Below are 11,729 nucleotides of genomic sequence, written 5' to 3'. Positions count from 1 at the left end.
GACATGATTCTCTATATAGAAAACCCTAAATACTCCACAAGAACACTACTAGAAACAATAAGCAAATACAGTAAAGTCTCTGGATACAAAATCAACATTCAAAAATCCATAGTGTTCCTGGTCTCTAATAATGAAGTGTCAGAAAAAGAAGTGGAAAAAAAAAATTCCTTTTGCAATTGCAACAGAAAGAATAAAATACCTAGGAATAAATTTAATGGAACATGTGAAGGTCCTATATAATGAAAACTACAAGACCCTATTAAAAGAAATCGAAGAAGTTACAAGGAAATGGAAAGATATTCCGTGTTGTTAGATTGGAAGAATCAACATAGTTAAAATGATTATAATACCTAAAGTATTATACAGATTTAAGGCAATCTCTATCAAAATCGAATTGGCATTTTTTAAAGAAATAGAACACAAAATCATCAGATATGTATGGAAGCACAAAAGACCCTGAATTGCCCCAGCCATCCTGAGAAAAAAGAACAAAGCTGGAGGCATCACTCTGCCTGACTTCCACTTATACTACAAAGTGACAGTAATCAAAACGGCATGGTATTGGCTGCAAAACAGACACACAGACCAGTGGAACAGAATCGAGAGTCCAGAAGTAAACCCATATTGATATGGGCAAATCGTTTTTGACAAAGAAGCTTAAAACATACAGTGGAGAAAGGAAAGCCTTTTCAATAAACGATGCTGTGAAAATTGGAAGGCCACCTGCAAAAGAATGAAACTAGACTGTTGTCTATCACCACACACCAAAATTAACTCAAAATGGATTAAGGACCTGAATATAAGACTGAGATCAATAAAATGCATAGAAGAAAACATGGGAACTAAACTCAAGGACCTTGGACTTAAAGAGGATTTTATGAATTTGACCTTAAAGGCAAGGGAAATAAAAGCAAAAATAAATGAATGGGACTACATCAAACTAAAAAGCTTCTGCTCAGCAAAAGAAACCGTCAACAAGGTAAAGAGACAACCATTTGAATGGAAAATATATTTTCAAGCAATGCCTCTGATAAGGACCTAATATCCAAATTATATAAAGAACTCATATGACTCAATAACAACAATGACAAAAAACAATCCAATAAAAAATGGGCAGAGGACCTGAACAGACACTTCTCCTTAGGGGACATACAAATGGCCAACAAATATATGAAAAGATACTCAACATTGCTAACTGTTAGAGAAATACAAATCAAAACCACAATGAGATACCATCTCACACCTGTTAGAATAGCTATAATCAACAGAACAGGTAATAACAAATGTTGGAGAGGATGCGGAGAAAAAGGAACCCTCATACACTGCTGGTGGGACTGCAAATTGGTAGAGCCATTATGGAAAATAGCATGGAGGTTCCTCAAAAAACTAAGAATTGATCCATCATATGATTCGGCAATCCCTCTACTGGGTATTTACCCCAAAGACTTGAAAACTCATATCCAAAAACATATTTGCATACCAATGTTCATAGCAGCACTATTCACAGTGGCCATGACATGGAAGCAACCGAAATGTGCTTTGATAGATTATTGGCTAAAGAAGCTGTGGTACTTATAATGGAATATTACTCAGCCATAGGAAGAGATGAAATACTGCCATTTGCCACAACCTGAATGGACCTCGAGATAATCATGCTAAGTGAAATAAACCACAAAGAAAAAGTTGAAAATTACACGATATCACTTATATATGGGATATAAACCTAAAAGCAACAAATGAACAGGACAAACAGAGACTCATGGACATGGACAATGGACTAGTAGTTACCAGAGGGTAGGGGTGGGAGAGGATGGAAGTGGTAGACAGGGTAAAGGGGGTCAAATATAGGGAGGTTGAGTTGGGTGAATTGGGTAAAGGGGATCAAATATATGGTAGCTGAAGGAAAGTGGACTCTGGGTTGTAATCACACAATAGAATATATAGATGCCAAATTATAATGTACACCTAAAAATTGTATAATTGTATTAACCAATGTTACCCCAATAAACTTAAAATTTTTTTTTTTTAAAAAGAAAGAAGTAAACAGAGTTACTTCATAAGTTCCATGTTCATTCACTTTGGTACTCTTATCTAAGTGTGATACAGATTGGTTTCTCATAAAGACATAATTTAATGATAAAGATGAATATTATAAGATGTTTCAATAGAAATTATTTATGTTTTAAAACTGACTTTTTAAAAAACTTTAGATAATATTATACCAAACATATTGCATGGTATAAATAGATACATATGCATAAATATAATTAGGTATATTATGCTGATAAAATAACATTGAAAATGCAGAGTGGAAAAAGACTATTAGCATAAAAAAGAGGTAAATGAATCACAATGCTTTCATATGGGAATTTAAAAAGGTTAACGTTTAAGATTGTTGCCAGAAAGCTAGGGGCTCTGGTTACCAGGGTCTTGTCTTATTTCATAAGAAAGAATTCAAGGGTAAGATGAACAACTGGAGAGCTTGGGGGTCCAGTGACCAGATTCTTGTCTTATTCCACAAGAAAGAATTCAAAGGCAAGATGAACAGCAAGCAGGAAAGCTCAAGTACACATTTGAGTGGGGAGTGAGGGCTTGAGAAAGAGAGAGAGAGAGAGAGACAGAGAGAGAGAGAGAGAGAGAGAGACAGAGAGACAGAGAGAGAGACAGAGACAGAGAGACAAAGAGACAGAGAGACATAGAGACAGAGAGACGGCTGGTGATGAATGTCTTGTGTTCCCTGGAGGCCGAGTCCGGGAAAACTTGGTGCTGATGTAGGCTTGTTGTCTCCTCCCAGTAGATGGGGAGCTCGGTTTCCCTCTTTTTTCTCATATGGTGTTTCAGAACTGTCATGGCATCAGGTGCATGATGGGAACTGCAGTATTTGCAATGTGGATGAGATTATAATATTATAATTAGCCAAAGGTCATGCTTTAGCCAAAGATGGCATCTAGGCTTGAAAAGACCAGTTTTGGCTTATCTCCCCTGCTGGATCTAAAACAGAGGGAGGTCTGAAGAAAGGAAGAATTTCTTGAGCCATATCTTGGAGGGGGAGGGTGTGATCCTGCACTAACTGTTCTGCCTCAAGACCACACTTGCTGTATATTACAGGAACACAATTGTCTATACTATTTTCCTCAGCCTATAACTTTAGTATGAATTAGTAATTGTTCTCCCAACAATATTTTATATAAAGAGCGAATACCCCAACCTAATGTGAATATTGCTATTTGTCAGTACTTTGGATTCATTTTGGTTTAATAGGTAACACAAATAGATATCAATATTATTATTGTTATGAGTCCAATATTTGCAGCTAGAAGGATAATTCCATGGCTCATCAAATTATAAAAGAAAATCAATTGTATTTCTATATGTTATCAAGAAACTGTTGAGAAATAAAATTAAAATTACCATTTGCAATAGCATCAAATACATAAATCTAATTGTTAAAAAACACTAGTCTATATAAATGGAGAGATATGTCATGTTGATAGACTGGAAGACTCAAGTTCATTGGTCTCTCCAAATTGATCTGTAGCTTGAATACAATCCTGGTACAAATCCCAGTGTTACTTTTTGTAGAAAACAAGCTGGTTCGAAAATTAATATGGAAATGCAAAGCACCAAGAATAACCAAACCCATCTCAAAAGAGAAAAAAGTGCTAGAGGATTATACTATTTGATTTAAACATTGTAGAGCGAGAGTAATCATGACAGCATGGTATTGGCATTATTATAGACAAAGAAGCCAATGGAACATAATAGAGTCCAGAGAGAGATCCACATATACATAGTCAATTATTTTTGACAATGGTACTAAGGCAATTCAGTGGGGGTAGTCTTTTCCATAATGGTTATATAGAAACTGGATAAACATATGAAAAGAAAAAAAAAAGAAACTAGTGCTTACCTTACATTATACACGAAAATAAATTTGAGATGAACTGTATATCTAAACCGGTGTTTTACAACCCTTTTTTCATTATCACCTTAGGAGCCCTTTAAGACATATTTCTTCCATAGTTACTCTGGAGTCTCCACCTTCCACCACCCACAGTGTCCAAAATGAAAAAGAATAGACTGTTTTCATTTGTATTCCCACAGAAGTGGGCCCTGGAACGAGGATTTAAGACACCACTAAAAAAGTGGAAAAGTGATTCAAGGAAGGCAGAACAAGGCAACAGATAAAGTATGCATTATCAAGCAAGTTGTCACTGTTGCCAACTGGAGCTTAATCCCACTGGGGAACTTCAAGCAAATGTAGAACATTTATTTCAGAGTTACCTATGCAAAGGTCACGGGAGCTGACCTCTCATCAGTCATTGACTGAGATCTCTTCTCAGGACTTGCTAATCCACTTCCCTTCTCACGTATTTTGAGTGGAGACCTAGTGGCTTAAGAAACCCCCAGGGAAGGAGTTTAAGATACTGGTGTGCACTAAAATGAAAAGACTTTAAGGGAAATAGGCATGCCACCAATAGATTCTGCTTTAAATACCAGATATAGGTAAGGATGTGGAGTAATGAAAACTCTCAAACTCTGGCATGACCACTTTGGAAAACTGGCCAGTTAGGTTGAGCATATGCATACCTATTCCTAGCTACATATGTTATACAATATGAGCATATGTTCACCAAATAACATGTTAAAAAAATGTTCATATAAGGACAAGTCATAACAGCAAAATTTGAAAATTCTCAAATTTTTGTTAACAGTAGAATGAATAAATAAAAGGTGTTACATTTATACAATGGAATACTCTCAACAATGAGACTGAATGAACTACAACCATGTGCATCATGGTTGAATCTCACAAACGTAATGGTGAGTGAAAGAAGCCAAGTGCTATAGTACTTACTGAAAAATTCAACTCACATAATTTCAAAATTGGCACAACTAACTATTCTATTGGAAGTCAAGAGTAAGCCAGGATAGTAGTTACTCTCAGGAGGGTAGTGACTAACCAGGGGCTTCTAGTTACTGATAATGTTCTGCTTCTTGATCTGAATATAGGTTATGACTACTAAGTACATATTGTACTGTATGTGCACACATGGCCGTTCATTGAGTTTTATACTTGTGATTTGTGCAATTTTCTGTGTTGTTGTACCCCAACAAAAATTTTATTCCGTGCGGTAGTCAACACCAGCATTCCTTGTCCACCCTGCTCTAGCCATAAAAAAAATCTATTGTGGTACTGACACATGGTTAGATAGACTGAATCAGAACAGAATGTCTATAAATGGACCCCAATAAATGTGACAATTTATACAACATAAAGGTGGCTTTTCAAATTAGTGAAAAATAGGTAAATTATTTAATAGATGGTATTGGATAACTTTTGTAACTATTTGGAACAAAAATAAGTTCAGTTCTACTTTATATTTAAAGTAGATTTAAAAATTTTAAGTAAAATAATAAAATTAATCAAAGAATTCTTGAAAAGATATTTTCATTATTTTTGAGTAGAGAAGGGTTTTTAAAGCACAACATAAGAAAACACATAAAAGACTGATCAATTAAACCATATAAAGTTGAAAAAGTGTAGCAGTATTCAAAATAAGAAAGTCAACAAAAATGGAAAAAATATATCCAATTTGTAATACATATAGTAGGCTAATATCACTCGTATGAAAAACCTCTCTCAGGTCAATAAGAAAGAAAACAAGTAGCCACTAGAAATTTAGACAAAAAAATATACAAATGGATCATTCAAAAAAATTAAAATGACTCAAATATATGAAAAGATGCTTAACCTTACTCATGATGAATGAACCAAAAGGAATACTACAAAGATATTATTCCTGTAGTATTGAAAAACATAAAAACATTTTGTAATACACTGAGTTGGCAAGAGCATAGGGAAGTGGGCACTCTCCTACACTGCTAGAAGGAAATTCTAAAAGTTGGTGAAACCTTTATAGAAAATAGTTTATTGTGATAGGCAATATCTATTGATATTAGAGACAAGCATAATTTTACTTTTAGAAATATATCTTACAAATATGTTAGACCATAAGTAAAATTATACATATGTGGTTATTAATTTCAGCCTCGTTTGCAATAAGAAAAAAAAACTGAAAAAACAAAAACAAAAATCTTAACAACTATCAACAGAAAATTGGTCAATAAAATACAACCATCAAATAGAATGAAAACATTATTTTTCATATATACAAGACAACTTCAAGTGAAAAAAGCAAGGTGAATGAAAAAAAGGGGTTCTATGGAGAGTAACTTCACAGGATGATCTTTTTTTAATTAAATTTATTGGAATAACATTGGCTAATAAAATTATATAGGTTTCAAGTGTACAATTAAATAATGCATTATCTGTATATTGCATTGTGTGTTCACTGTTAGGTGGTTAGGTAGACATGAACGACTGGGGAATGCAGGCTTCACCCAAAAACCTCTCTTAGGACCTCCCTGACACACCCATTTTATGGTTAGAGATTGCCCCTGAGGCACAAAGAAGTAAGAAGCTATAAAATAGCTGCTGGTTTGGTCCAGCCACAGGTGCTTGTGCAATTAGTACAACACTAACCTTTCCATAACCTTAGCCTTATTATACCATCATTATATTTAACCTCCTTTACCCTTAACTACCTCTCTTCTTTCTCCTTTTCCCTCTGGTAACCACTAAACTATTGTCTGTGTTTATGATTTTTGTTTGTTTGCCTTGTTTGTTGCTTTCATTCTTATATCCCGCATATGAACGAAATCATCTGGTTCTCAGCTTTTTCTGTCTGACTTATTTATCTTAGCATGTTTATCTTAAGATTCATCCATGTTGTCGCAAATGGTAGTTTTTCATCTTTTCTTATGGCTGAGTCATATTCCATTGTATATATGTACTACATCTTCTTCATTCAATCATCTATTGAAGGATACTTGGTTGTTTCCATGTGTTGGCCATTGTGACTAATGCTGCAATGAACATTAAGGTGCTTGTATCTTAATGGATCAATGTTTTCAAATCTGGGGAATAGATACCCAGAAGAGGGATTGTGTCATGTGGTAATTCTAGTCTTAATTTTTTGAGGAACCTCTACACTGTTTTCTATAATTGCTGTACCAATTTACATTCCCACCAGCAGTGTTTGAATGTTCCTTTTCCCCCATAACCTCTCCAGCACTTGTCATTACTTATTACTTGTCTTGTTGATAATAACCATTCTTACAGGTGTGAGGTGGTATCTCATTGTAGTTTTGATTTGCATTTCTCTAATAGCTAGTGAAGTTGAGCATCTTTTAGTATGTCTGTTGGCTGTTTGTATGTCCTCTAGGGAGAAGTTCAGGTCCTCCGCCTATTTTTTAATTGGATTGTTTGTTTTTCATTGTTGAGTTGTATGAGTTCTTTATATATTTTGGATATCAACCCCTTATTGGAGGCACAGTTTGTAAATAACTTCTCTTATTCAAAAAGTTGCCTCTTTGTCTTGATGGTTTCTTTTGCTGTGCTGAGCTCTTTAGTTTGATACAGTCTCACAAGGTGATTTAATCACAAATTTCTAATTAGACAGGTCATGGTGGGTACTCTTGCCCCATGCATATAACTTTTTAACTAAAAGGTCATCTCCGCTTTGAGCAAGTTCTGCCTATTGTTTTTGTGCACCCAGATTAACACACTTTTGAAATAAGTGTAACCAGATCAAGACATAATCTTGTTAACTATCCTGTAATCCAATTCTTGTACCTTCATGTAATATTCCTTATGTTCTCTCCTTAATTTAAAATGCATTAAAAAAACTGCAAAACTGTCATTCTTGGGAGCATTTGAGATCTTGCTTCCTGGCAATTGTCACCAGTTTTGTCCCAGATAAACCCTTATAAAAATTCTCTAAAGGTTTAGATGTTTCTTACACCAACATTTACTTAGCATAGTCAGCAGGATTCTGAAGAAACCCAACCAGAACTATCCTGTGGTCCTGGACCCCATGCTAGGTACCAGCAAGGACCCATTGTGCCCCACTGTCTCCCACTTTGCATTGAGTAAACTTGGGTGAGTTTTCTTTCAGAATTCCAGCCCCTGCTTTAAGTAGCAGGTCCATGACTTTATTTGAACTGTTTTTAGAAAATCCTTGAGATGGATAAGGATTGAGTTAACCCATGGAAAGGAAAAAAATGGCTTGCTACTTTTAATTTTAGCTTATTAATTAGATTGCTTATTGAGAGTCTGAACAAAAGTTTTGCTGGTTAAATGAGAGGCTTACCTCTCTTTAGCTCCAAAAGAGAAAAGACACTTGCTTCTCTATCCCAAATAGCCAGTGGGGTGACAATAGTTGTTCAGACCCCTGAATCCAGAGTGGTGGAGATGGACCCCACTAGGTGTCCAGTGTATTAATGCAGTCGATCCTAAAGAAGAGTGCTTTGTGAAAGGCAAGATGCCCTGGAATGTGTTAACTCTGAGAGAGGTGCCTGTGCCTTGGAAAGAGTTGCAGCTCTCCTGGCATCCTATAAGCTCTCACTGGCCCTTGCTCAGGTATTCTTAGGTGATTAAGAATCTGGGTGGGGTTTTCCTTGGGGAAAAATTTCCTCTAAGGCACAAAGTAGTACTATAGGGATAGTCACTACATTTGGATTATCTGGACACATGCATGTAAGGGCTAGTTTTCCCTAGAAGTTTGTTTAGCCTCTACAAATTGCAAAGGAAAAAACTAAAATTAACATGGAAAATCATGTCTTTGAGTCCGATAAGCCCCAAGACACTCAGCCGCCTATCAATACTAAGATGGACAAAATGAAGGTCCTTTGATCTTCTAAATTAATTGCTTTTTTTTTGCATCCACAATTAGAAAAAGCTAGCTATAGACAGAATGAATAGAAAACATATTTAATTAGTCTCTCAAAGTTTCAAAAAGATGACTTAGATAAATGGAACAACATATGATGTTGTTTAGGTGGCAACCCAATTCTTTAAGGTATTAAAAATGGCTATCCTTAATTTAAAAGGGGGAAAGTCATTTGGAATTTGACTTGTCAAGGACAGATATAAATTGTAAATGCCTCCAAGACAAAATTTGGATGCAACAGTTTTTTTATAAACTAGTGAGTTTTTTTTATGGCTAAAACGTCTCTGTGTCTGTCTATGTGTGTCTGTATTTGTATGTTGTAAACGTGAGATAATTTTGTAAGGATTGGGTATTCTAAAATCCTCAGATATATAGAAATTAATTCAAATGCTTTTCAAGTTCATGTGATCCAAGAGTAATCCTTAATAAATAAAGCTAGTTTAAGTGTGTTGGTTTATGTAGTACAGACATGTCTTTCGAGTTATTGATATTAAGTATAATATTCATATTCTGCTTGGGTTTACAAAAATAAGTCCATGTTAATAATTGACTTTGATGTCTATGAAATATGTTTTTAGAGGTTATAAAGTATCTTCATAAATTTGTCAAGGCTAATTGCTTACTTCTTAGTTTTCATTAGATTGAGGTTTTAAGGGTTAAAGTCTCAATATGTGTAGAAATAACTTTGTAGTGTATCAGCAGAGCCCTTAGGAGACCTCAAAAAGACTTGTTTTCTCTCTTTACAAAAAAAAGAAAATTTAAACTAATCAGGCTTTTTTTTATGTTAAATTGCATAGGAAACATTGTAAAATAAGTGATGGAAAACAAAACTTCCAGAATATATTGTATGTGTAAACAATGGTTGAAATTAAACAAATAGTAGGGACTATTGGAAACCCAAGATAGCCAATTGGTTCTTTAAGGTTCCCTGGCAAACCCCATTTTTCAGTTCTTGCATTCTTTCATTTGTCATAGTGCATTTAAGCTGGGCTTAAATTAGATGAAGGAACTTATGAACTGATCTTATCAAAAAGAGATATTTCACACTATTGCCAAGGTTTGATAAAATCACTTCAAGAAAATACCAAATTGATAACTGCTTCCTTTCACAGTGAGCTCTCAGAAGATAAAGACTTTAAAGATCATTGACTGCTATCTGGAGATTGTGTTCATTGGAAAGGATGTTAAATACAGGATGTTCTCCAAGCTCATTGGAAGAGACTTTAGCAGGTGCCTAACCACAAATGGACATCTACTCCTATCTCTGACACTCACCTCTGCCTACAATGGACAAGAGACTTCTATTGGATGAGATGCCTCTGACATCAGAGGTAGACAGCTATCCCCAGACATCAACATAGCCTGTATACCTATGGGTTGATTCTGAACTCGGAAACCATTTTGTTTGATTATCTTTATCTATATGCTAATGATATTAGTAATAATAATAGTTATACTTGTTCTTTGGTTTTTTTTTTTATAGTTCAGCTGTTTATGATTACTGAACATGTATAATAAGATGGTTGTTAATACTTCTTTTATGGCTCATGTGAATTTATACTGGATGCGAAAAAAAAATGAGATGGATGGCAAAACTTGGATCATGATAGATCACAGGATAGAAATGATCCAGAGTGTTTTTTTCACAATGAAGGCCATAAAAGCTGACTGCCTTCCATTTACCTGACCTTCTCATTTTTTGAAAAATTCAGCCTCAACTCACATCCCATGGTTATGGTATTACCCCATCCCCAATGGTCCACCATTTCAACAAGACGATGTTGATACTGAGACTTTCTAGGAATGAGTCTTCCTAATGCTGTGAGACCATACTGGTTGGCCGTCGATTCATCCTTTAGACTGATTCATGACCAGAAAGGAAATTATGAAAAAAAAAAAAAAGGGATCCATGGAAAGTAATCTCACAGGGTGATCTGATCATAAATTCTTAGCAGGTCATGGTGGGTAATCATGTCCCACGCATATAACTTCTTTTAAAAAAAAGTTTATCTTTGCCTTAAGCAAGCCCTATTCATTGTTCTTGTGGACATAGGTTAACACATCTTTGAAATGCTTCCTTTTCAGACCCATGAGAAGCATAACTACTCTCAAAAGAACACATAATCTTATTAACTGTCATGTAATCCAATCCCCATCTTGCTTTCTCATGCTTAAAGATATGTTATGTCTGTGGTGTTAATGTGTCTGGGAAGTAAATTTGAACTCAACAATTATGTTTCTTCACTGAATGAGTTCTTTGGGTTAGTGAAGCCCCAAAAGAGATATCTGTCTATCAATGGTGGAAATGTTTACTATGCAGTCACACAGTAAAAAAAAAAAAAAAAATTTTTTGCAAAAAGAAGCAGAGAATGAGGAAATGGCTCAGAATAGAGTAAGTGAGAATGGAAGAAAAAGAACAGAGGGGAAAGAAATGGTCTCCACTAACCCTAATCTTCACGCACAGTCCATCCTTTCTCCCCACCCCAACTTTGGATACTACCTGACCAAAGCCCCACCTCCTTAAGACTGATCAGGTCACCATAGATCATGCAGGTGTGGTCCAGGAAGAACTATGCATCGTGCTTCTCTTCAAGTGTTGTAGTAAGTTTGTGGATTTGGGGGCCGATTGAGGAAAAAAATGAACATGAGGTAATAGTCGCACACATGAGCTTTATTTGAGTGGCACTCTTGTATCTCAAAGATAAATTTCACTTGACAATTACCTTTTAATGTATTATTGAATTTGGTTTGCTAGCATCTTGATGAGAATTTTTGTATCTATGTTCCACGGGGATATCGGCCTATAGTTTTCTTATAGTGTCCTTATCTGGCTTTGGTATCAGGGTAATGCTGACCTCCTAAAATGAATTTGAAAAATATTTCCTCCTCGTCAACTTTTTGGAAGACTTTGAGAAGGATTGGTATTAATTCTTT

This window comes from Pteropus vampyrus, unplaced genomic scaffold (assembly GCF_000151845.1).
Source record: "Pteropus vampyrus isolate Shadow unplaced genomic scaffold, Pvam_2.0 Scaffold167, whole genome shotgun sequence".
Classification (NCBI taxonomy): Eukaryota; Metazoa; Chordata; class Mammalia; order Chiroptera; family Pteropodidae; genus Pteropus; species Pteropus vampyrus.
This window is presented reverse-complemented; position numbering follows the sequence as displayed.